We start from the raw sequence: 26,872 nt of genomic DNA on the forward strand, positions 1-26,872 counted from the left end.
GAGGCTGTGTCTTACTGAGCCTTCTGCACGTGTCCCAGAGCATTTATGTTGTCCCAATCACCTGCTAAGACAATGTACGTGCTCTCCATCTATGAACTCCTTTAATGCCCATGGCGACCTGGGAGCTAGGTACCACTGTCATCCCCATGTCACAGACAAGCAAGCTGAGGCATAGGTCAAATAGTGACAAAAGCCACAAAGCCAGGAAGGGGCAGGGCTAGCACCAAGCTTTGGCCAGCCCGGGCTGCCTCGCTTCAGAATTCAGTTTCTAACCCCTCTGCCACCGGAAGCCGTGGAGCCTGAGGGCTGAGCCGACCAGTGGCATCACGTTAGCATCCCAGCTCTCTCAGGTGCCAGCCGTGTGACCCCGGACAAACTACGCAACCTCTCTGAGCTCAGTTCCCTCCTCTGTGAAATGAAGCTAAGAGTAAAGCCTACTTCACAAGGAGTAAATGAGACGCACCAAGTTCTCAGCGCGGCGCTGGGCACGTAGCAAACCCTGGTGATGGTGGTAGGTGGTAACCGTGGGGATAAGGATAAAGGTAGCAAACAGTAACCATGGTGATGGCTGAATGTGGTGATGATGGTGATGATGATTTAATGCTTGCTGACCGAGTGAACAATGCAGGAGGAAAAGGGGGCTATTATCAGTTTCTAGAAGACTCCAGACATGATAAACTGGGTGTTGGAGGAAGAGGAAATGGCAGCCGCAGGTCAGTGACCGTCCATCCGGAGACCAGAGAGGAGAGAGTGGGGTAGGATCCCAGGCGCAAGGGAATGTGGCCAGCAGAGGGGGAGTGGGGGGAAGGAAAAAGCAAGCAAATCAGGCAGGGGCCCTGGAGTTGGTGAAAGGGCTTGGTCTGTTTGTTCCACAATTAGAAACGGGCTCTTGTCCCTGCCGGAGCAGGAAGCTTTTGTTTGGCAGGAGGAGGAAGAGCCGGGCCGCACCGAGAGGAGCCCCCAGTGCCACATGTTCTGAGTTCCTCCTACCACGCCTGCCAGAGCCCAGGTGGGCGTGGGGCCCGAGGAAGCCCTTGCCACCCAGCGAGTGGGGCTCCAGAGGCCGGGCACTACCACCGGGAGAGGTGACAGCTGTCAGCACCGAGGAGAAGAACATTCTGAGGCCCAAGAATAGCCCGACCGCAAGACAGGGAGGCTCTGTCTCTGAAGCATCGCCCTCCTCCCTGGAGCAGAAAAGCCGCATGTTTGGAGACCCCGAGGTTTCCTGGAACCGCCAGGAGAAGAGGCTGTACCCCAGGTAGACCAGTTTCCCTGGTGGAGCCCCAAAGCCCTGCGCGTGGGGCCAGCGTCCTCGTGGAGGGGGGTCCACGGCTGTGCTGGTGCATGTTCTGTTGAAGGCACCCTCCTCCTACAGCTGATGTTGGCGACAAGAAAGCAAGACTTGTGCAAGCACCATTAGAAGGCAGTGCATGCTTTTACTATGCACGCGAGACCCCGGGCCATAAGGAAGTGTTGGCAGAGCCTGGATCCCACCGCAAACTTCAGAAAGCACAGGGAAACTTCAGATATACCCCAGTGCTTACTTACATCCTTGTGCGTTTGATGGTTTGCTTGTTACTAACACTTGAGTGCCTTGGTATCGGGCCCTGTTCTGGGAACAGGGAGGCGGGGTGGGGTGGAGTGGCAACTAGGAAGGACCTCTGCTCTCCTGGAGCTTACATCTAGGAGGGGGACAACAGACAGTGAAGAAGGAGATAAAGACAGACAGGAGATACTTTCATATAGCAATCAGTGACATAAAGATCTTAAGTGTGGTCATGGGATAGAGATGTCCAGGCCTGGGTATAGGGTAGCTGCTCCAGTTGGGTGGTCAGGGAGGCTTCCTGGAGGAGGTGACATTAGAATGGATCTCTCAGAGGTGAGAAACAGCCAGCCATGCAAAGATCGGGTGAAGGGTACTTTGGAGCACACACCCCATCAAATTGCAAAGTCCCCGAGGAAGGAGCAAGCAAGGAAGGGGAGAGTGGCTGGTGTGAACGGGGGAAGGGGCACCAGATGGGGTTGGCGGGGTGGCAGTGGCTGTGTAGACATGGAGCCAGATAACTCAGGGGTGGGTGGGGGGGGAATGCCAAGCGGCATGGGAAGCCACTAGAGAGCCATAAAGAGAGGCATGGTGTGATCTGCCTTTGCCTTCCAAAGTCCGCTAGCAGCTGGAGGAAAGTGGGTTATAGAGGAGCAGTGGGAGGAATCAGGAAGACTTCGCGGGTCCGTTTCAGTTCCAGCTGGGGAGGATGATGGCACGGACCAGGGAGGGAGAGCGCTGGGCAGAGTCAGGCTATATTCTGGAAGGTTGAGCCGACTGGCGCTGCCATGGCATGTAAGATGTCAGAAGATAGAAGGCAGAGGATTCAGATTCGGGGCTCGAGCAGGTGGCCGCATGACGACGTCCGTTTGTTGCGGTGGGGGTGGGGGTGGGGGTCGAGGGAGTGCCACCTTCAACCGGAAGCTGCACATCAGGGCCAGACCCGGGTTTTCAGAGCATCGGGGAGGGTTTCAGGTTTGTGGAGCTGCCACAGGGTGTGGGGAGACTGTCGGAGAATCAAACCTCGACTCAAACACGACTTCTCTTCTCAGCTATTTTGGAGATAAACATGATCGTCAGTGATTCAGGGGAGAAAAAAGCGACCGTTCAGCCTGATGGTCGAGACGATCGCTGCTGACACTGTGTTCATACCGATTTTATTCCCAGCGGCCGAAAGGTGGAAACAACCCAACTGCCCGTCAACAGGGGAGTGGAAAAACAGAATGTGGTGTGTTCGTACAGCAAAATACTATTCAGCCACCCGAAGAAATGAAATCTTGATAGATGCTACAGAGTGGGTGGGCCTGGGAAATGTGACACTAGGGGAAATAAACCAGACGCAGAAGGACAAATATTGCACGCTCGCTTCCATTAACGTGAGGTGCCTAAAATGAGCAAATTCAGAGAGACAGAAAATAGAATAGCCATTACCAGGGGCTGGGGGCGGTGGGCGGGGAATACAAGGAGGAATTTGTATTTAACGGGTCTGGGGTGTTTTGTTTGGGATGATGAAAAAGGTGATGGTTACACCTGGGGCACGTGGCCCCAGGTCCGGGCAGATTTGTAGATCTGTGTCACCAAGAAGAGTGCCCCCAGGTGGACGTGCACGCAGGTGCACTTCTGTCTCTACCTGAGGGCCATGCCCCCTGTGGCCTTGCCTGAGCTCGGGTGGCCACAACCGAATACGGTAGGCTGGGGGCTTAAAGAACACAGTGAGTTCTCACAGTTCTGGAGGCTGGGAAGTCCAAGATCAAGGTGCTGGTCAATTTGATTCCTGGGGAGAACTCTCTCTCTGGCTTGGCAGAACTTCTCGGTGTCCTCACGTGGCACAGAGAGAGGGAGGGAGGGAGCACGCACTCTGGTATCTTCTTATAATGACGCTAATCCTATAGGTTCAGGGCTCTGCCCTAATGACCTCATTTAACCTTAATTACTTCCTTACTCCAAATACAGCCACGCTGGGCTTACGGCTTCAACATACGGATTTTGAGGGGTCACGGTTCAATCCATAGTGGGTCTCAACCTCAGTGCGGCTTGATCCAATCTGTCCCCTTGCCCCCAAGTCAACACGTCCCTTTGACTTCTCTGTTGTGCCGGTGGCAGCTCAGTGCTCCCAGTCCTTCAGTGGTGGCTCCTCCCTCTCCCTCATCCCCATGTCCCACCTGTCACCTGCTGTCAGAGGGATCTTCCTAAAACACCAGTCAGACCATACCATTCCTTCTCTGTCTGCGTCATCCGTGGTCAGACACCCCCAGTGGCTCCCCATTGCCAACCAAACCTTTCACCCTGGTTTTCACGGCCATCCTATAGAATGGTCCAAGCCTGTCTTTCCAGGTACTCCCCGTCCCCTGGTTAACTGTTATACTTTTTCCACACCTCTCTCCCCGTCTCTGTTCACACCAACCCCTCCACCTGCAATGCTCCACCCCCTCCTATCTAGAGGATTTACATCCTCCCAAATCAAGTTCAAGGTCAACATCCTCTGAGATACCTCTTCTGACTGTTCCAGCCAGAAGAGACCTCTCCCTCCTCGACGTCTTTTGCCCCTTGCATTAGTCAATGACACCTTTGATAACAAACAACAGAAATGCAGTTCATGTTGGTGTAAATCCCTATGGGGAATTAATTGGCTCGCGTATCTGCAAAGTCCAGGCTTAGAGCGGGTCCTGGAAATGAAGACGTCAGGATTCTCTCACCTTTCATCACTCGACCCTTTTCTCTGTGGGGACTGCCCTCACTCTTTCCTGCTATAGGTGGAGTCCCTCTGGGAAGTGGGGGCAGAAAGTAGGAGAGCGGGGCAGAAAGAGGAGGGGCTCCTGCCATCCCAATGCAGTGTCCCCCCCCCCCCCAAAAGAGCATCAACCTACACTCCTAGGGAATGGTTCTGACTGGCCAGGTTTGCGTCACGTGCCGTCCCCAACCGGCCCCTGAGACCAGGAGAATAGGATGCCGTGACGGCCAGGCAAGAGTCACATTGCCAGCTGGTGGGCTGGAAGCATATGGAATATTGTCACAGGTACCTTACCAGTAATGGAGCGTGAGAGAGGCAGCTTCCCAAAGGAAGGGACGTGTGGCAGACAAAAAACAAATGTCTATCATGCCACTTGTCCTTGTTACATACCTTTTGTATTTGTGATTCCCTTTGCACGTGTCTGCGTGCATCTCACACGCCAGACTTGAACTTTTGGGGGACAAGAGAATGTTTCTTATTTTTCTCTAAAGTTCACACTAGGGTCTGACACATAAGTGCTCCACAAACTACCAACTATGCATACAGTTGCCCTCTTCCCCCTACAATGACCTTTCAAACAGTCCTTGGTGGGGGAGAGGACATCGATTGGGGACTAGGGTCTTCAAATAGTGCTACAGGCTTGCCTACGAGTTCTGAGATATCGCCCGGGGGGTCCTCCCAGGAAAGACAATGAATCATCAGGCCTCTGTGTTGTTCCATTCCTGTTTTTACCTGTTCTGCATAAAATCCACTAGATTTCTTATACAAAATAATTTGAAGAAAGTGTTCTGTGTCTTTCCGAAAGTTTGAAAACCACTGTGTTGGGGGAGGGGGTTCCACGAACGGTTGTTTCTTTGAGCTGCCCTTCCCCGAAGGTTTCCATGGTCAGATGAGCTGGGGAAACTTTGTTCGCTATGGCCCCTTTTGAAGATTTAAAAAAAAAAAAAATGCACATTAACATATTAAATGCTCTGAGATGTCCTGCAGCAAACATCTTCTTGGATTGCTTAGTTCACTGGTTCTCAAGATGATTTCATCATAAAGTCCTTTTGGCTGGCAATACCAATGAACACCCTGCAGAACCAGTGCGGCTTAGAAGCCAAACTGAGAACTTCCAGGCGGGGAACTCCCAAGGCCGCTTCTGGCCCTGCTGTTCTTGGGTCCATATGAGGAGTAGCTGAAGGACCTGGACACAAGGAGCCTGGACGCAGTCACAGTCTCCAAATCTCTGAAAGGCTGTCATGGGAAGAGGCGGCTGTTTTGCACAAATCCCTTCCCCTCCCCCGCCAGCCATGCCCGCCTTAAAAACCCGACCTCTCCTAACTTGCTGGCACATTGGGTCAGCTTTTCTTTAGATCGTTTTAGCCACGTGTCTAAAATCTTAAAAAGATGGGCCTCCTTTGTTCTGGCCATTTCATTTCTGAAACTTCATCTGAAGGCAGGAATGGCGCAAATGCACAAGGGAGAACACGAACAAAGATGTTCATCACGTATCGGTCGTTATCCCGAAAACCATCAGAATGTCCAGCATCGAGAACTGGTGAACAAAAATTGGGGGACAATGATGCCATAAAAGCGAGACAGCACTAGACACAATGTGAGGCGGTAAAGGAGACACAGAGTGAAGACGGAGCAGGGAGCGAAACCGGATGTTTCTTGGGGCGCCTGGGTGGCCCAGTCGGTTAAGCGTCCCCCTTTGGCTCAGCTCACGATCTCACGGTTCGTGGGTTCGAGCCCCGCGTCGGGCTCTGTGCTGACCGCTCGGAGCCTGGAGCCTGCTTCCGATTCTGTGTCTCCCTCCCTCTCTGCCCCTCCCCTGCTCACGCTCTGTCTCTCTCTCTCTCAAAAGTAAATAAACATTAAAAAAAAACACACGGATGTTTCTTAAAATAATATCGATATTCGTGCTTCTCAGTCTACCTATCCTTGAAGGACCGCTTTGTGATTTCTCTTTGGTTACAACCCAATACTTTTGGCAAACACGGTGATTTGGCCACGTCAAATTGCGATAGAAGTTTCTACATGCTCACTCGTGTTTTTCATACTTTCTCTTCGTGAAACGGTTTGCAGATCACACTTAGAATTGCCCTGCTTCCCATCTTAGATAAAAGACTGGGAGGAAATGCAATACAAGGTCAAAACTGATTTTCTCTAGACCAGACCAGACCCGTGGCTGCCTTTGGAGGACACATCGTGACTCAGCGGCTTCTTGCGGGCACAGCAGCAGAGGCCAAAGCCTCCGGTTCTCTTCTGAGTCTGGACCATCATCCCTGGCCCCCATCTCTGCGGTCTCTGCCACTCCGTCCCCATCCGTGGGCACGGAATTTTCTGGAAACCCGGAGCAGCACGTACGTCACCTGCACAGCACAGCCCCGCGTGCCAATGCCAGGCCACCAGACATCCCGTCGGCGCATCCAGACCAGAGGCTGAGCCGCGGAGGAGGCATCCTGAGTCCAGGACCCTGCCAAGGCCCCGGGCACCGTCTGCTGGCTCCTCAGCCACGGGAGTTTTCCCAGGGACCTCCACCCTGCCGGCCGCCAGCCGGAGAAGGAGGGAGGGAGGTCAGGGGCTGTACAGTTGTGGTTAGCAAGGCGGAGGGGGGGGGGGGTGGTGGTACGGAAAGGCTCTTCCCACCGCCATTCCTGTGGGGTGAAGGCTGCACTATCCCCCAGGACAGGAGTCCCAGCTTTGTTGTCTCCTAAAAAGAAAAGCCAGAGATGAGTTTCCACATGCACCAAATGGAGAAGAATGTAAAAACCCCCGGGGGCTGACAAAGCCTCTTCTTCTGTGGAACCCGGGCCCTGTGGATGCCCGGGGGCCAGGGGACCTTGGCAAACAAAGCCGTCTGCCTGGAGCCGCCACTCATTCTGGCCCCAAGAGGGAGGGCAAGCGACCTCGGGTGACTGTCCGTCTCTCTGCGCCTCCCCAACGTCAGGCACATCATGGTCATCAGGGCACAGATTCAAGGATTACCTACCCTCTCTGAGCCTCAGGTAATCAAGGAGGATGTACCAGAAAGTGACTTAGGGCTCACTTAGGTCAGAATCACCTGTAAGTGATGTGATAATTGCGGGTTCTTATATCTTCACGCCAGTGCCAATGGATGAGCCTGTCTGGTGGGGGCGGGTGATGCCTGGGAATCTGCCTTGTGAACAGATTCCTCAGGTGATTCTAACAGCAGTAGAATTTGACAGTCCTGACCTGGAGGATGTCTGAGGTCAATTTTGGGCTCTGCATGTGACGGTAAGGTAGCGAGCATTACCTGTCTCTCTGTCTGCCTCTCCACCCCCAGCCCCACCCAAGTTCCCTGTGCCCGACGAGAGGCAGCGGCGGAAGGCCAGGCACGCAGGGAGCCAGGGCTATCCCAGCGGCCACGGCAGGACGGCAATGGGTGAAGTATTGGAGCCTGGGTGGGGCCCCTGCTTCAGCCCACACTGTCCTGGTCTGTTCCAGACCCCTCCCTATGCCACAGCTCTGGCCCGGGCACCTGACATCGCAGGCTCTGGAGAGCCGGCCGCTGGCCTAGATGTCTCTGCCCACACTTAGCTGTGCTAAGCTCACCCAGCCGTCCTCCAGGGGTGCTGCCGGGTGATGCCGAGGACGAGGTTTGAGCCAGATAAGGGCAAAAGGCTGGGCTGGGCTGGGCTATTCCATCTGTCTCCAACTTGGGAAAACAAGTAGAGTCCTAGAATTCTGGCTGGGTTTCCGGAGTGACCTGGGATTCAGGTCAAGTCCTTGGAAAGACACCAGCAACAACAGTCACGTGGGGGGAAAAGAGCATCTTACAAAGTAGGATTTATAGAGCAATCCCGTCTTTGGGAACACACGCCTTTCAATGAGTGTTTGTGCGTGCGAATCCGTATCTATATCTGTACAGACCTGGAGTGGAGCCAAGCCTCACAGGAAGCGTGCACAGTCCTTCACCTGACTGCCCTCTCTTCACACTCCAGCCACCAGTTCGCTGGTCCCCAGGGCTACCTTCACTTCAGACCAGCCAGCTACAAACTGGAGGTCCCCATGGACTCCCTTTGGGTTCATTAATTCTCTAGAAAGGCTCGTAGAACTCAGAAAGGCACTGTAGTTACAATTAGCGTTGTATGATAGCAGAAGGATACGCATTAGAAGAGACGTATGGGGCTCAGTCTGGGAGGGTTCCAAGCACCATGCTTCTCTCCTGGCATCCGTGTATGACACAATACTGCCAACAAGGAGCCCCACCAGAGCCTCAGCGTCCAGGGTTTTTAATGAGGCTTCATTACATTGGCATAAGGGACTGAGCTCAATCTCTAACCCCCTCCCCTCCCCGGAAGTTGAGCTGACATCACTCGGCTCAAAGCCCCGAGCCTCTAATCACACGATTGGTCTTTCAGGTATGGTCAGCCCCCACCCTGAGTCATCCCGTCGGCCTAAACTATCAGATCTGGTCCGATGGGCACACCAAGAATAGCAAAGGCACTCCTGTTAGCCAAATGCTTTATTACACAAAATGTACGTGACATAGAAAACAGAATGGCGGGGCGCCTGGGTGGCGCAGTCGGTTAAGCGTCCGACTTCAGCCAGGTCACGATCTCGCGGTCCGTGAGTTCGAGCCCCGCGTCGGGCTCTGGGCTGATGGCTCGGAGCCTGGAGCCTGTTTCCAATTCTGTGTCTCCCTCTCTCTCTGCCCCTCCCCTGTTCATGCTCTGTCTCTCTCTGTCCCAAAAATAAATAAAAAACGTTGAAAAAAAAATTTAAAAAAAAAAAAAAAGAAAACAGAATGGAAGGGGATTCCCCAAAGCACGAATGGTGCTTCCCAGAGCGCTGAAGTTCAGGATGTGGTGGACCCCGTGGGATCCATCCCTCTTCTTCTGGACACATAGTTAGACTCCATTTCCCACCCTCCATTGCAGTCGGATGTGGCCATGTGACTGAATTCTGTCCAATGAAACGTGAGCAGAAATCATACTTGCCTTTTCCAAGCTGAACCCATAAAACCTGCGGCACGGTCGTTGACCTTTTTTCCCACCCGCTGGCTAGAGACAAAGCACCCAGGGCCCTAGAGTATGATGGAGCCACAGAGAGGAGGATTCTGGGTCCTGGAATCATCCAAAAAATGGCCACGTACGAGACACCGTCATTGGATTTTTGCTTGAGCAAAAATAACCTATTATGTTAAGCCACTGAAATTTGGAGTTGTTTATTAACAGCAGGTGGCCTGCCCTCATTAATGCGTGGGCAATCTTCTTTTCTTCCCCTTGTGTGAATTTTCTTAACATTCTATAACAAATGAGCATTCTTTTTGTAAGAAGCAAAAACAAACACCAAAGTTATTTTTTAATGACAGCATACAAAACATTAAATTAGATGGTTAGAGTGGAGGGCGCCTGAATAATTTTAAAATGTTTTTGAAGAAAAATTTAATAGAAACGTTTGATAGCCCAGGAAAAAAAGCTTTGTTTTTCTGGAATCGCTAGACCCTGAGGGGCTCTTCCCCTCTCTCAGTGATCCACTCAGCGGGACTTAAAGTAGCTTTTCTCCTTTGTTGCTTGTGAGCTGCCTCTGCTCCTACCCAGTCCTCTCTGACCCTCTGCCTGGGTCACTGTCCTGCCCAGCGCCTCCTGGGCATCTACCCTGACGGGTGCCTTAGAAACTTTAGAGTCCGAGCCCTTATTATACCTTATATATGGGGAGACTGAGGCCCGGGATGTAGAAGGGAACTTGGGCTAGGACCCCAGTCTTCCCTCCATCCACAGTGTTTCTCTGCAAGGTAGGTCCTTGGGTGTAGACAATAGTCTAGGCTCCTTTCAGACATCACCCCAAACTCACTACCCGGACGTTTTCCCCAAGAAGGAACTTTCTGGCCTTCTGCTCAATCCGCTGTGGTTTCACAGGGTAACAAGACACAGGTCTGCCCTCCCACCTCATCACTCCAGGCCTCCCCAGGGTCTGGGGCCCCAAGGGTCTACTTCCTGAGGATATACTTCCAGTTCAATGTTAAAGAACCCTGCTGAAGGGTGTCTGGGTGGCTCAGCTGGTCTGACTTTGGCTCAGGTTATCATCTCTCGGGTTTGTAGTTTCGAGCCCCGCATCAGGCACCATGCCGACAGTGTGGAGCCTGCTTGGGATTCTCTCTCTCTCTCTCTCTCTCTCTCTCTCTCTCTCTCTTTCTCTTTCTCTCCGCCTTTCCCTGACCTGTGCTGTCTCTCTTAAATAAACAGCAATTGGAGGCAGCAATCCAAAATCTGCAGCGTCGATCAGCGGGGTAGAGACCCAGGGACTAGCCATTCTTGCGGTTCAAGTACCAAGGCCGTCTTGTGGCAAAATTTCCTCTTGCTTAGGGAAGATTCATCTTTTCTTGTAATCAAGCCTTCAACTGATTAGATGAGGCCCACCCACATTATAGAGAGCGGTCTGCTTGACCCAAACACCACCAAATTGACTCTTATTTCATCCGTAAACACCCTCACAGAAACCTCCGGAATAAGGTTTAACCAACGATCCGGGCACCGTGGCCCAGTCAAGTTGGCACATGCAATTAACCTCTGCAGGATCTTTGAAAACCCAGCCTGTAAATCGGTTTTTCCTGACACCTAAGACCTCGGACTCCAGGAAAGTCTGGGACCGTGGTAATCCCAGCCACCTGGAGCATGCCACCTGCTGAGTGCCACGGCGGACTCCTCGCATCAGCGTCTCCACCATTATTATCATCGCCGTCATCGTTCCCATTTTACCGAGCACGCGCCCAACGTTCAGAGTGACTCAGCGACATCCTTCTGTGGCCGAGAGGAGAGAAGGCTGGACTTGAGCTCAGACACGGAGGCCAAAGCCACGCGCTTTCGGTTACACCGTGCTGGCTCTCTTCAGGCGAACACAGAAGCCTCCACAACACGCACGGCGCCGTTCTGGGCATTGATGGGCACCCACTCACGGAATCCCTCGGACGCCAGTCCCTCTAAGGCCCCGTGTAACAAATGGGAAGAGCAGGGCACAGGGTGTGGCAATCCTGGCAGCCCAGCAGAGCCCGAGGCTGGGCCACGGCCCCGTCCGGCCTCCCTCCGGTGTCCCTCTGTCCTCCCCTCCACACACATACTTTTATCTCGTTATTTTTAAAAAAATATTTATTTATTTTGAGAGAGAAAGGGTGTGAGTTGGCAAGGGGCAGAGAGAGACGGACAGAGACAGAGAGACAGAGAGAGGGAGAGCGAGGATCCCAAGCAGACTCTGTGCTGAGAGTGCAGAGCCCAGTGCAGGGCTCGAGCTCGTGAACCGTGAGCTCGCGACCTGAGCGGAAACCAAGAGCTTAACCGACTGAGCCGCCGGGCGCCCCACACATACTTTAAATTTTAAAGACATTCTATGGAAAAGAAGAGTCTGAGAAGCGTCAGGCTCCAGCTCTCTGCATCCCCCAACACCCCGAGCTTGAGCCTCTAAAACAAATGCCCCTTGTTGTCACTGGTTCTTGCACTGTCACCTGCCCATTTCCTCGTATCCACAGAATCGGCATGCTGTCACCCCTGTGGCGCTGTGTCTCTCAATCTGAGGATTTCCCCGGGGTGTTTGCCAGCTCCCCCAGATTGTTGGGGGTCACTAGCAGTGAGAATTTTCCAGGAGCCAACAGGGGGCCAAGTACAGGGCTCGGTTTGAGCCCTCTGACAACCCTGCGAGGTGGGCACTTCATCGTCCCCGTTTCACAGATGAGGCAAGTAAGGCACAGACGGAGCCATCAGGGGAATCGGCCAAGGCTGTGTAGCTACTGAGCGTGGCCCAGTCCAGGTCTGCCCGACGTGACAGCGGGAGCTGGTCCAGGAACTGGCCGGGCGGACTTTTAGGAGACGTCAACTGAGGTCCTGCTGCGTGCCTGGCCTCAGTGTGCACCAGGAACCTAGGTACGTGTGAGAGGCAGGCCCTGCCCTCCTCTGCTCGCGGTCTGGCCGGGCAGCATAAAACTATCTTACCTAACAAGCAAGCGGCTGGCCGGGACCCCACGTTGCGATCCCTGGCCAGCCTCCAGGTCATAGCTTCCCGGCCTCAAGCTTGGGAAAACAGCTCCATTTACGAATATTTGGACCGCGGAGCATTTCGCCCCACTCAGCCTCAGCTTGGGCCTCAAAATGAAGCCTTCCGAAAGGGACCCAGGACAAGGCTACAGGCGGAGAAAGGGGAGGTCTCTGTTGAAATCATCGTTTTCCCTAATGGTAACTGCACACCCCCATGCCCCTCCCCACCCCAACTCAGCAGGGCTGCTGGTGGTCTGGAGCCCCGAGGGGGGCAGGATTTCCAGATAGCAGGGCTGAGCTGGTGGGGTATGCCCCCATCAAGACCCCAGGCCCCTCCCCATGACAACAAAAGGCTTTTCCCTTTCCCCATAACTCCCTCCCTGTTCCTCTCCCACCCTCCCGGTTCTGCCAGTCACCGCTGTGGCCCTCCCTGGAGCCCTGCGGCAAGGGTCTAGCTGCGTGGTGACCGGGCTAGTTCTTCCAGAGGGGGGTGCCAGGTCTTGCCGGGACAGAGCTGCGTCTGAGCCACGAGTCTCCCCTGAGGACTCACAGGCAAGAGGCAGAGCCGTTCAAAGCTGCCAAGAAACACTAGTCAATTCACTAGTCAATTACCGAGTCCTTATTCAGGGCCAGCTCTGAGCTGAGAGGTGGTGAGAAATCACACTGATAGGTGGGAATTAAAACCAAGGAAGCCCTGAGGACAGGAGGAGCTTGATTCTACGACCCTTGAAACAAAGAACCAGATGGGAGTCTGGGAAGGCTTCCTGGAGGAGGTGATGCATGGCCTGTGTTTGGTCACATGAGTAAGAGCTAACCAAGGGAGGAGACAGGAAAGTGAGAATCGCAGTTTGGATGGGCAGGGAAGTTTGGAGGCAGTGAAAGAAGTCCTGGTTAGTGAGAGGACAGAGATGAGGGGGAAGGTCATAGCGGATGGGCTAGAAAACCATGGAGGAGGGAAGGGACAGGCAGACCAGGCTTTGAAAGATATATTAAAGGTCACAGAGGGGCATCCAGGGTCTTCACCAGAGTCCATGTGCCTAGTGGGCAACTTGCCTAATGCCCAGGGTGTCTAATGTCCATCTCTCATGGGAGGATTTTGACATCCACATAGGTTCATTATTTATTTTATTTCTTTTTGGCCATTCTTTCGTGTTGTTGTTTTTTTTTTTTTTAAGAAAATGTTAAATAATTTAGCCAAGTGCTGAAAAGTTGTTGAAAAATAGAAAAATGTTTTAAACACAACAGTTGTAAAAAGTCTGATTATTTGTGAAAGTTGAATTATGAAAGCACTATTGAGTGTAACCGTTCGGAGCAGACAGACTCAGGTTTGAACCCCAGGTCTGTCCTTCATAAGCTGAGCGTCAGCTTCCGCTTTCCCAGATTCTGTTCTCATGGAGGGGGCGGGGGATGGGAATGTATCTATTTCACAGGATTATTGATACGTTAATGGAACTAGCTTAAGCAAAGAGCAAGCACATTGTGTTCAATTAACTATAGTTACCATTGTTCTCATTATCACCCATGAACTCTCATTTCCTGGCATCAACAAACCTGTTCCAGCCCCTGTATTTCTCATCTGGAAAATAACCTCCCCACGTAACTAGTATTTTTCAAGCCAAACTTCTAGAAGTCACCATCGAGAGCTCACTTTTCTTTTTTCTTTTTTTTCTTTCTCTTTTTGCTTTCTTTTTCTCTTTTTGCTTTCTTTTTCTTTTTCGTTTTCGTTTTTTTCTTTTTCTTTTTCGTTTCTGTTTCCTTTTCCTTTTCCTTTTCCTTTTTCTTTCTTTTTCTCTTTCTTTTTCTCTTTCTTTTTCTTTTTCTTTCTCTTTCTTTTTCTCTTTCTTTTTCTTTTTTCTTTTTCTTTTTCTTTTTTTTCTTTTTCTTTTTCTTTTTCTTTCTTTTTCTTTTTCTTTTTCATTTCCGTTTCCTTTTCCTTTTCCTTTTTCTTTCTTTTTCTCTTTCTTTTTCTTTTTTCTTTTTCTTTTTCTTTCTTTTTCTTTTTCGTTTCCGTTTCCTTTTCCTTTTCCTTTTTCTTTCTTTTTCTCTTTCTTTTTCTTTTTCTTTCTTTTTCTCTTTCTTTTTCTTTTTCTCTTTTTCTTTTTCTTTCTTTTTCTCTTTCTTTTTCTTTTTTCTTTTTCTTTTTCTTTTTCTTTTTCTTTCTTTTTCTTTTTCGTTTCCGTTTCCTTTTCCTTTTCCTTTTTCTTTCTTTTTCTCTTTCTTTTTCTTTTTCTTTTTTTTTTTTTTTGAGAGCTCATTTTCTTTACTCTCCAGGGCTGATCCACATGCAAACGGCACCACTTTCTAAATCTGCCGCCATGTCTGCATTTTCCCCATCCCTCTCCTTCCAATTCTCCGTCATCACCCCCTCAGCTCCCTGCACGGTCCCCTAAGTGGTCTCCGGCTTGCCCCCCACCTCCCCAACCACCCACTCTCCACTGCATGGCCACCGTGACCCTCATATCCTCACGGCTCTGGATCCTTCCTAACAATCGAGCATAACTTAAATTTCAGCTCCTCAGGTAAGTGTCTCCTGACCACTTGTCTTAAGTCACTCCCCCTACTCCTCACTTTCTATCCTTTTACCTTACCTGTAGCCCTTCCGACTATTTGAAACGATCTTATTCATTTATTTGCTTACTTGCTGTTGCCTAGAAGGTGAGTTCCTTGAGGGCAAGGGCCCCTCTGGCTTATTACTATATCCCCAACACATGATAAGGGCTTGGTAAATATTTGTCAAAGGAGGGACTAACATCAATACTGGTCATACTGAATTAATTTGGAAATGCCTCCAATGTCACCTCCTCTCTGAAGCCGGCTCTGATTTCCCAGGGCATTTTGTGCCTGTGTCTCCTGGCTAGCTGCCTTATGGTTGAACTGGAACCAGACCAGTGGGTCCAGAGCTGCTGGTAGGAGCTGCAGGGTTTCTCTGGGAGAAGCGCTGAACCCCGTTGCCTCAGAGACCTGGAAACATCGCCCAGAAACAGGCTAGCACAAGCAAGGAGCCCCATCCCCACCTTGCGGCTGAGGTCAGGGTCCAAAACTAGCAACAATTTTCAAAAGAGGGAGAAAACTCCAACCACCGACCGCAACGTAATGAAATGAGAGAGCCACCCAGAGAAAATTTGCATTTTAAAAACTGCGATCTTCCAGGGCTTGGTTTTACCAACTCAGTGTCTGGTTGCTGATCCATAACTCAACTCCTCACCCCGTATGTGGAGCCTCCCCGGCTGCCTCTGCCTGGCCGGTCTGATATCCTGGGGCTGCCTGGAAAGCTGGGAGCCCCTGACTTTTTGAGATGGAGAAAAAAGAGACAGCAAACTCTGGTTGATCTGGGCTTGGGATTTGGAGGTTATTCTGGGGTGTTGAATAAGGAACAGATTTCCACACTACTATGGTGGCTGTGGGTAATGGCATTTGGAGTCACTGAATTCAAATCTTGGTTCCCCAACTATAAGCTATATGACCGTGGGTAATTCACCCAGCCTTTCTGTGTCTGTTTCTTCGCCTGTAAAATGGGGCTATAGCAATTGTGCCCACCTCTAAGAGATGCCTTGAGGATGAAATGAGCAAATGCATATAAAGTGCGACGGTTGTCTACCCACAGTTTCAGTGTTTGCTTTTAATATTATCCTTGATCCGCCCCGATCGACTTCCCACAACACAATCTTAAAGCAAATCATGATAAAATTAGATCTCAAACAATTGAAGATGCTTGTTACCGCATTGCCCTTTCGACAGGCAGGTGCTACGTCCGGAGTCTCGTCAGCCAACCTGAAAGTTTAGAGTCCTAACTTAGATCATCAGAAAGAAAACATACTCGACCCGATAGGACGTTTAGGACTAAGACCCACCCTGTGTCTCCCTCCTCTCCTACAATCTAGCATAGAGAATAATCTTTCTGAAGCATAGATCCAAGAGGCAAGAAGATTCTTTTCATCCACCGGCAAAGAGCGAGATAATTCATGGAAAATCTGTTATAGACAATAGGACAGCTTGGTACGATGTTTAGTTACGAAATAAGTGTACAAAGCTCGGTAGCTTTCTTACAGAGCAACAATAACCAGTATAATGGAAATTAAAAATCTGTCCACAGAGGCAAGAATAATAACAATAATAAATGAAGTGTTGGGAATAAATTCCATAAAAACGTGTAGGCTTATATGAAATGTATGCTTATATATTTATTATACGCGGGTTAACGATCTGGGTCTTGGCCACTGAGGGGCATCCAAGGTCTTCACCTGGGTCCATTAAGCAACTCGCTTAATGCCCAGCATGTCTAATGTCCATCGCTGATGGGGGGATTTTGACATCCACATGGACTCATTATTCATTTTATTTCTTTTTGGCCATTCTTTCGGTATCTTAAGACAATGTTAACACCTGTGACATATACATGTAAAATCCCCAAAAGCATAGAAATGAGGACTTGAAAAAATAAAAACACACTGTAGCTTGTTCTTGTCTGGAAGGACCCAAAATTATACAAATGCAAATTTTCCTAAAAGGTATCAAAAAACTCAACCCAATCTTAACCAAAATTCCAGCATGGTTTTTTTTTTTTGTTTTTTTTTTTTTTTTTTTTTTTTTTTTTTTTTTACTTCTGGAGCCTGACAGCACAGTCCTGAGTTTTACCCAGAAGAATAGGTATAAGAGAAGAGACGTCTGGGGCCAAATGAGAAAAGAGGGAGAAGTTGCACCAGCAGATATTGAAACACATTGTAAGGATGGAACAGTACAGATGCTTGGATGCGGGATCAAAAACAGGCAGGTCAGTAGAATGGAGCAGAAAATGCCACTTCATATGGAAACCTAGGACACTGGAATAGACTTCTAATCAGAGGCGAAAGATGTATTATTTCATAGATGATGTGGGCAACTGGCTGGCCATTTGGGGGGAAAAAAAAAGATGGATTCATACTTCTCTCACCAGAATAAATTCCAGATGGAATAAAATTTAAATGGAAAAACCCACACCATAAAAGTATTAGAAAAAAAAAAAAACTATGGAAGAATATTTTATGAGGATAAAGCCTTTATAAAGTGGCAAATGAGACCCAGAAGCCTTAATGGAAAAGATAGGCAGTTTGAGGTTTTACAGATTTTATAGTAAAATACGTTGCAAGTAAAGTTGAAAGACCAGCTTCACTTGGGAGAAAATAGGACAGAGGTAGATTTCCTCTCCGTAAGATAGAAAGAGCTGCTACAAATCAATGAGCAAAGAAAAAAGCAAGGAGCCTGAACAACATTCAAAAAAATGATCAGGGGCGCCTGGGTGGCGCAGTCGGTTAAGCGTCCGACTTCAGCTCAGGTCACGATCTCGCGGTCCGTGAGTTCGAGCCCCGCGTCAGGCTCTGGGCTGATGGCTCGGAGCCTGGAGCCTGTTTCCGATTCTGTGTCTCCCTCTCTCTCTGCCCCTCCCCCGTTCATGCTCTGTCTCTCTCTGTCCCAAAAATAAATAAAAAACGTTGAAAAAAAAATTAAAAAAAAAAAAAGATCAATCTCTCTAATAATAAAGGAAATGAAAATTGGAACAATGAAATGTATTCTCCCCACATGACACTGACAGTTTGCAAAGATCAAATACTCAGAGTTGGCTAAGAGGTTGGGAAACAGGCATTTTCATTCGATGCTGGTGGACGTATAAATTGGTTCAAGCTTTTCAGAGAGAAATTTGGCAAGATCAACAAACATTTTAAATGTGCCAAATGTGTAGAATACGTCTCCGTCCTCTTTTAGGCTCTTAATACAGATCTTTCCCTGGGAGAACAGCTGTGGTGCGGTGGGCACTGTGGTGAGTCGCCCAAAGCTCCCTCCAGCTACTGAGAAGATTGACGGCTGAGGGCTCACAGCTGTGACCAGCCCCACCCAACCACCCAGGGATTGCTCTTGGCGGGAACGGAACATCTTGCCCAAGGTCATGCTGGCCTCCTGGGGCAGCCTGCGGTCCAATGACTGGTTAAGGGAGGTACTTGAAGATCTAAGCTTGTAGCCCCAATCTGGGGTGACTCTTCAGGGTTGCTCTGGCTCCGGAACTCCCTGCGGGATGGGCCGAGGCTTCTGTTGTGTCTGCATTGCAGCCCATTTCTTCCTGGGCCCAAACGTGCTTCCTGCACCCCTTTCCGACGTTGATGTTGAAAACATCTCCCGATAAACCTCCCACAAGCAAATCTCTGTCTCAGAGCCTGATTCCCAGGGCCCCTGACCTGTGACGTTGGGTGCCATGAGTGATCCAAGAAGGCAGACTTTATTCTTTTTTAATTTTTTTTAATGTTTATTTATTTCTGAGACTGAGAGAGAGACAGAGCATGAGTGGGGGAGGAGCAGAGAGAGAGGGAGACACAGAATCCGAAGCAGGCTCCAGGCTCTGAGCTGTCAGCACAGAGCCTGACGTGGGGCTCGAACTCACAGACCGTGAGATCATAACCTGAGCCGAAGTCGGATGCTCAACCGACTGAGCCACCCAGGCACCCCAAGAAGGCAGACTTTAAAGTGGGGTCTCGGGGCTGGATTTTTTGACGCCTGACGGCAGTGGGGACCCATCACTGTTGGTTTGTGGAGCGTTGGCATCACTAGTCTTTGACTAGTGGTGAACTAAGATGACTCAGACAATGTCATGGGAGTTTGACAAGTATGGGGGAAGGAATTCTAAGGACAATGGAATTGAATGACTGTTGCTAGGGCAACAGATACCCTGGAGATAGACACGGCCAGGCTGAGGGTGTTGAATCAGCAATGAAAAACTAATTGTGAAAGCCAGAGGGCCTCTTTGGCAGCTGAGGGCCAGAAGGCAAGAAAAGCTGAGGATCTGGTCCAGGACATCTGTGCTTAAGAATAGAAGAGCTCCAGGGGCGCCTGGGTGGCTCAGTCGGTTAAGCGGCCGACTTCGACTTCGGCTCAGGTCATGATCTCTCGGTCCGTGAGTTTGAGCCCCACGTCGGGCTCTGTGCTGACAGCTCGGAGCCTGGAGCCTGTTTCAGATTCTGTGTCTCCCTCTCTCTGACCCTCCCCTGTTCATGCTCTGTATCTCACTGTCTCAAAAATAAATAAAATGTTAAAAAAAAAAAAAATTAAAAAAAAAAAAAAAGAATAGAAGAGCTCCAGGGCAGGAATTGCTATGAAAAGCCAGAGTTTTGTGCAGGAGTAAAACCCTGAGACATGAGGTGGGGATATCTGGATTGATACACATGAAAATCTTCTGTCCCCAGATGACCTTGAATCTTCTGACCATTGTTTGCAGGCAATGAAGAGGTGTCTGACTCACAAAGCAATATATGCCTTCCTTAGGATGTCCCCTTACTTTCCCTCCTGACCTTCAGACCAATAACTAGGACTGATTCACAAGATAACTCAGGCAGGCAGAGGTGTGCGGGACCTGCGAGAGGAGGAAGTCACCGTATTCTGAAGGAAATAGCCGGCCAGAGTTGGTTAAGAGAAAATGGCATCGCTAGGGTTGGATAGGCCACCACCACGGTATTTCTTAATCTATACAATTAAATTAAGGAATAAATAATCAGGAGTCTGAGAAAAGCCACCTAAATAAAAAGCCATGATCCCTTGACCAATTTCTGATCCCGAGTCAGTTTTCACATCTAGAACCCATTGGCTGAAGAAGAGGCTGGGTCTCCAGAAGGAAGGAGCCTGTAGTCCCAGGGCAGGTGGATACAGAAGGGATTTCCCCAGCCCTTCCACCAAAGGGACCTACAACCATGCGCTTGGGTAATTGAACTTTGGAGGAAAGATTTGAAGACTAAACATTTTGAGGACTATGAAACACAAGAGCATGGTGTTGACGTTGATACTCAAGGACTCAGCATCATCACGGGCTTTATGTTAGGGTGGTGGGAGGCGTATGAGAGCCAGGCCCAGCTTACGGTGGGTCCATGGGTCCATCGTGTTGCTCAGACCGTTTTCCTGGTCCCCACATTTCTCACAGGAATGTCTATACTTGGAAGTTGGCAGAACACTTTGGGTCCTTGGTATATGGAGTAAGACCCAAGTGTAGACTTTGGAAACTGACCTCCTCACCCTGATTAAGATGGTCAATAATAAACAATATTGACTCCCAGGGTTGAGAGGGATGGATGAGGGATGACAGCAATGAGTGCTGCTCTTGAAGTCCTGGTTCCCTACAAAATCCAGGGAGATCCTGAAGGATGACAATGTGCTACTGCACATCGCACTGGGTGACAAGCCCCTGTCACAGCCGTGTCAGATGTGGCTTCTTTGCTAGAACCGACCAGAGGGGGCTCTAGGAAATGGTATATGACCCTTGACATGGTGAACGTATTATTTTCTATCAAATAGGAGGGCCAGGGACAGTTTGCATTCACTCAGTAGAAGCCACGGTCCACATTCACCGGGACGGCATCAATGTTAACCAGACAAGATCCAACAGTAAGTGGCAAATACCCTGGAAACCTTGGTACAACATGTGCTCCAGAGAGTGGGAGGTGGTTTTCGAAGGTTCACGAGCCACATTAGTGAAGCTTGGGGGTCCAGTCTGGCCCTGGTCTAGAGCATCCCAGGACGTTTCCTCTGAAGTAAAGGTCAGATTATTGCATCGCACGCCTGTCACCACTCAAACAGAAGTGCAGCGTCCCGTAGGCCTCTTCAGGTTCTAGAGACAGCGTATTTCACACGGATGATACGGATGGTGATCCGGATGATACGGAAAGCGGCCGGCTTTGAGCAGAGACCAGAGCAGGATGGGTCTGTAACAGATCCAGACTCTAGAGCAAGCAGCCCAGCTGCATGGGCCATACGACACATCAGACTATGTGGTGTTGGAGCTCTCCATGGTGGGGAAAAAGTGCTGTGTAAATTTTACGGCCAGCCCTGATAGGAGAATCTCAGTGTAGACCTTTGAGGGTTCTGGGGCAAGGTCATGCTACCTGCAGCGGAGAATTACACAGTTTTCAAAAACAGCCCCGGAAACGATGCTGTGTACTGATAGAGCACCTGACCATGGGACGTCAGGTCTGTCTGCAGCCACAGCTGCCCATCACTAGCGGAGTTCAGACGATATTGCAAAGCCGTGAGCTGGCGTAGGCCCCACAGGGCCAGACGATGCAAGTAAACCCTCCAAGCTGATAAACCAGCATCATCTGCCATTGTTCCACCCGCAGCTCTCACCCTGTGTCCATATGTAGGATCCCTTACAAACACCTGACAGAGGAGGAAAAAAAAAAAATCACAGCTGGGGTATCTTGATGTTGGGTGCAAGTGACAGATAGATCCCCACTGCATTCGGCCTCACTCAGGGTTAGCACTGAAAAACAGTGCGGAGGGAAATTCTCCCCTGGGCAGTTCTGGGCAGTGACCTGGCAATCCACTTAGTGCAGAAAGAGAAGTGGCCCAAGGTTGGAATAGACACGGACCCCCGGGCCGTGGCGGATGGCTTGACTGTCTATCCAGAAGCCTGGAAGGATCACATTTGGAAGACTGGGAACAAGGAAGTCTGTGGAAGAAACATGTAGATGGATTTAAGGGCATCAAGTGTGACGATCTTTCCATCACATGCTAATACCCGCCAGAGAGCATCCACCTCAGAAGAGGCACTAAATGACCAAGCAGAGAGAATGACTCAGCCAGACGATGTCAGCCAACGTGGTATCAGCTGCAGCCGGCACTCAAACAGAGGAATCACGGTGGCAGGGGTGGGGGCTGTGCTTGGGAGGGACCCGCTTCTCAAGGCTGGCCTAGCTATTGCCACTGCTGAATAGCCAACGTGCCAGCGACGGGACCGATGTTGAGCCCCTGATGTGGCACCTTCCCTTGAGGAGACCAAACAGCCACTCGGGGCGCTGGATCCCTCTATCCAGAAATGAGCAGATCTATCTTGACTGAGATGGGCACAAACTCAGAGAACGAGCTTGTCTTTTTTGCCTGCAGGGCTTTAGCCAATACCTACTAGTTATGCAGGTTCTAGCTGTGTGTTCACGCACCCAACAGGATCCCACGGAACAGTGCATAGGACCGAGGGACCCCCTTTAGAGCAAAGGAAGTACAGGCTCCTTCCGCCATCTTCCAAGCACATCATTCCAAGCTGTTTTCATCATCACATTTTTCTGACTCTGGCCCTCCTGTCTTTCTCTTATAAGGACTCTTATGATCAAATTGAGCCCACCTCAATCATCCGGGATTCTCTCCCCGTCTCAGAATCCTTAGGTTAACCACACCTTCAAATTCCCCTTTGCCATGTAAGGCAACATATTCATGACAGCCAAGCATGAAAGCCTACCTATAGTTCTTTGACACACTACGGTTTGAAATCTAGTGATCTGAAACCTAGTGTCTGATCTTGGCCAGGACCGAGAACAGAGCAAGGCCATGTTGATTCTGACCAGTCCAAAGGCTAATGGTTTGGTGAGAGCTGAGGGGTGGCGATGGCAGGGACCCTGGGCAGAGAGATTAGCCCGGGGTCTCTGCACAGGGTGGCGATGGAGAATGTGATACGCAGAAGCTGACGGGATGACACTGTTGCCTTGGTAAGACAGCCTTCGAGCCAGAGTCTGTGAATAGACCCCCGCCTCCTTGCCATCGCAATTAGAACACAGGAGAAACTATTGCTTCTGAGAGCCAGAGCTGCATCAAGGGGTCATCCTCAGGGCCTTGTTCCGTAGCTAGAAGGTGGGGTGATAAAAAGGATGCTCCCTCATGGTGCTGTCACAAGCATCCGTGAAGGGTAGATGTAAAGGGCATCAATCGCGTGGTGCCAGGCATGTCGTGGGGCTCAGGGAGTATTAGCCGTTGAGACGGAGGCAGCCCTGTGTCCACCAAGATCCATGCTGCCCTTCCAGAGTGCAGGGTCATCGCTGGCAAACAGCCGTCCAGCCAGGGACCACATTTGCCAGCCCTCTGGCGTCTGCCCGCACTTGTTCTGGTCAGTGGGATCTGAGTCGAAGGGAGGAATCTCTCCCAGGCTCAACCCATGCCATCCCTCCTCCATACCAGCCCTTGCGTCCGGTGGCCGAATGTTGATGTCCAGCATGACATCTGAACCCGGAGAGTGAAGACAGCAGAACCTCCATCCACCTGAGTCCCTGAATACACAGGGCTAGCATCTTGCTGGCACCTCGCTGCCATTCAGACTTCATGTGAATGAGAAATACACTTCCGTATGTCGAGCCACTGAGATCGTGGGATTTACTCTTTGTGTATCATCAACTAACCGTACCTTAACTGGTGACAGTTGTCAGTGCTTAGTTGGCCAGCTGATCACCCTGAAAAATCCAACCCAAGACATAAACTCGGCATGAGACTCAGAGAGAAGCCTCAATAAATCTGAAAGTTGAGGGATGAGGCAATACATCAATTACAATCCTCAGGTACCAGGACTGCCCCTGCCAGACCGTTTGGGGCATACAGGCTACATGTCGGACCTGCTCATCCGACGGGGGTGATGGGCCTGCTCATCACAACGGATCCGAATCATTAAGCCCTCCCAACGTGTTGCTTCTCAGATGTTCTGTGGTTTTCTTGAGGTTGCACCATTGGAGAGCAGGGGAGCTGGGATTCAAGTCCAGGTACGTGCTCCCCGTGCCAGAGCCCCTCCCTGGTCGGCTGCTGGGAGCTGGTTGCCAGACCCACAAGGAGATTGTTAGTTTCAACGATATCCAAGACATGGCTACAGCCATCGTATTAAGATGCTTAGAATCAGATCCACATAATCAACAGAAAAGTCCTCTGGAGAGGTCTTTAGTTTATGATTCCGGGGCCAAGAAGTCTAAAAAATTTGGGTTAGAAGATCTAGAAAGAGAGGATGACCTGGCCTGTTTTCTCCTCTCACTTCCTCTGTCTGGCCGACATCATTAATGTTTCTGGCATTTTTATTCTTGGCTCTTTACCTCAAACGAAACAAAACAAAACAATGAAGCTTATTTATTATATTTTAGATTTTGAGATTTATGGGTTCACAGTTAAATAATCTTATGGGGATTAGGACCAGGGTGAACTCTCATTACAAATGTCAATATCTTTGGGTCCCAGATCCCCGAAGAGCCATCTAAAAGAGTCTGTATTTCATAAGCACGCATTAGTAATATGGCATGTTAATATTATTCATTATCTGTTGCCACAATAATGCTGAGTTATGGCCACAGAGACTCAGAGGCATACACCAATAAACGTGTATTTGGCTCAAGCGTCTGTAGGGTTCTGCTGATTGGGGGAGGGCTTGGCTGGGCTTGGCTGGTGTCGGCGGCATTCACCCGTGCCCCTGCGGCCAGCTGTGGGTTGTCTGGGCAGCTCTGCTGATCTTGGCTGGGTTTGCACACATATCTGGAGTTGGCTGGCTCTCAGCTGATCTGGGATGGCCTTTTCTGAGATGCTGGACTGACTCAGCTCTGCTACACCAGTCCCATCCTCCAGCGGGATAGCCCGGACCTATTCTCAAGGGCAGGTGCAGAGGAACAAGAGGAGGAAGTGGAAACACACAGATGCTTCTCAAAGTGTATGCCTGTGTCACATTTGCTAACATCCGGTTGGTCAAAGCAAGTCACATGCCCAAGCCACAGTCAGAGAGGAAGGACACCAAACAGGTATAGAGCAGAGGGTATAGGGAGGGGTAAAGAACTTGGCAGTAGGGGGAGGGGAGGAGGCCTTAATGCCTTCCATCTACCACAAAACTGATCACTCACTGTGTATTTACTGTGAGCCAGCTCCTGAGTCACGTCCTTTGTACATAGGACCTTCAGTGCTCAGGAGTTTGATCATTCTGTCCCTGATTTAGAGCCTCAGAGAGGTGGAGTGACTCGCCCAGGGTCACACAGCTGGCAAAGAGCAGGGCCGAGACTGGAATTTCAAGCCTGCCGACTACAGGGGGTGACCGTCCATATCAGCGCGTGTCGTGGATAGAAGTATTTTTATTATTAATTTTGAGGATGTGTCGCACCGTAACTGTTCAGACTCCTAACTTAAGCAGAAGATCGATGTCGAGGGTCTGGGCCTTTGTTGGTTTGTTAGTGTGAACAGTTTGGATGTAAAATTTTCATATGAAATGATTACTCCCAAATAACAAGAACTTAATGAGAACTTACCATGGGACGAGCACTAGGAACCTCACATACATTACGCTTCGTTAAGGGCTTGCAATGACCTTGGAGCGTGGCATCATCTCTCCTTCACTTGACGGATGCTGGTAAGGGGCACATCTGGGCTGTAACACAGGCAGGACGACGCCAGAGCGCAGGCTGCTGACCGTCTTGCTAAACGGCTCCCTTCCTTTGTTCAGTAGAGCGTGCTGTGTTTGGGGCCGCCTTGGGGACAGTCAGCCGGGTCCCCACGAACCCCTCTGCCTTCACAGCACTCCTCTTTATCTCAGGTGATGGATTCTCGGGCAGGGATGAGCCAAACCCGGGGTGGCGGTGGGTGGAGGGGAAGGTTCCCGAGCTGAGCCAGGAAACTGTGTCGAGGGTGGGGGACCTCTGCACAGAGTGAACAGGCGCTGGCCATGGGGACCTGGCTTCCTGGCAGTGCAGCCTCCAAGATGGATGGCCATGGCCTTTGGGGCTGGACAACCTCTTCTCAAGCCTTTGATGCCGAAAGCAGAACGAATGTGAGCCGGCCGCCCGGCCGCAGCTGCCTCTCATTAGGGCCTGCTTCCTCCGGCCCAGGACAAGGTGGACCCGCGTGGTAAGCCGGGGCAAACACCAGATGTGTCGGCCACAGCTGGCTGCAGAACCTTGCTCTTGACTTCTCGCCCCCCCCCCCGCCCCTCACCCGACGTCCCCCGGTTCTCCCAGCCAGAATCTGAAATCGGAATGGGCCCCCCCTCCCTGCTCCCACCACTTTCCCCCACACGTCCGACCCGTCAGCACATCCCGCCCACTCTGCTTTCAAAATATGTCCCTGTCTAACCTCTCTCTCCAGCCCCACCTCCACCTCCGCTGACGTGGCCCGAGCCAGGCCACGTTCTGTCCCTCCTGACGGTTGCGGTAACCTCCCGTTACGGGTTGAAAATTCAAACGTGTTCAATTCCTATGTCCAAGTCCTAGCTCCCCCGTACCTGGGAATGTGGCCTTATTTGGGAAGAGGGTCATGACAGAGGTAATTAGTTACGACGAGGTCACCCTGGAGGAGGAGGGCTCCTAATCCAATATGCCTGGTGTCCTTATAAAAAGGGGCAAATCTGGACCCGGACAAGGACACAGGGAGAGCACCACATGAAGAAGAGGCAGAGATCAGGGTGGCCAAACGTTGCCCGCAAACCACCGGAAGTTGGGGGGACAGGCATGGAACACATTCTCCCTCCCATTTTCCGAAGGAACCAGCCTTGGGGACACCTTGATCTCAGACTTCCAGCCTCGGGAAGAGTGAGACCATCATTTCTGCTGTCCGGGCCGCCCGGTCTGTGTTTCCTTGTTGCCACAAGCGAACCAATGCACCCCTGAACCGGATTCCCTGCTTTCTCTCCTGCGCTGCTCCCCTCCCCCACAGGCATATTACACTCCACAGAAAAGGGAAATTTCAGAATTCCGATCTGGGCCACGTAACCCCTGCTTAGAATTTTGCCACAGTCTATCGTGGCCTGCCAGGCCCCAGAAGATATGGACGCCACTCACACCGGGCTCCGTGTGCTACCTGAGCACGCCAAGTCCTTCCAGCTAAGGGTCTTTGCAC

General features: G+C 50.6%; 1 long non-coding RNA gene across 1 annotated transcript; it reads left to right on the plus strand.

The window, feature by feature from the left end:
• The first annotated feature begins 208 nt into the window (after nt 1-208).
• LOC131488756 (uncharacterized) lies at nt 209-2,961 on the plus strand. The gene is made up of 3 exons (XR_009250285.1): nt 209-1,258; nt 1,376-1,554; nt 2,596-2,961. It is a non-coding gene; the product is annotated as an uncharacterized LOC131488756 (long non-coding RNA).
• Nucleotides 2,962-26,872: the final 23,911 nt, after the last annotated feature.

This window comes from Neofelis nebulosa, chromosome 10, assembly GCF_028018385.1.
Source record: "Neofelis nebulosa isolate mNeoNeb1 chromosome 10, mNeoNeb1.pri, whole genome shotgun sequence".
In the NCBI taxonomy this organism is placed as follows: Eukaryota; Metazoa; Chordata; class Mammalia; order Carnivora; family Felidae; genus Neofelis; species Neofelis nebulosa.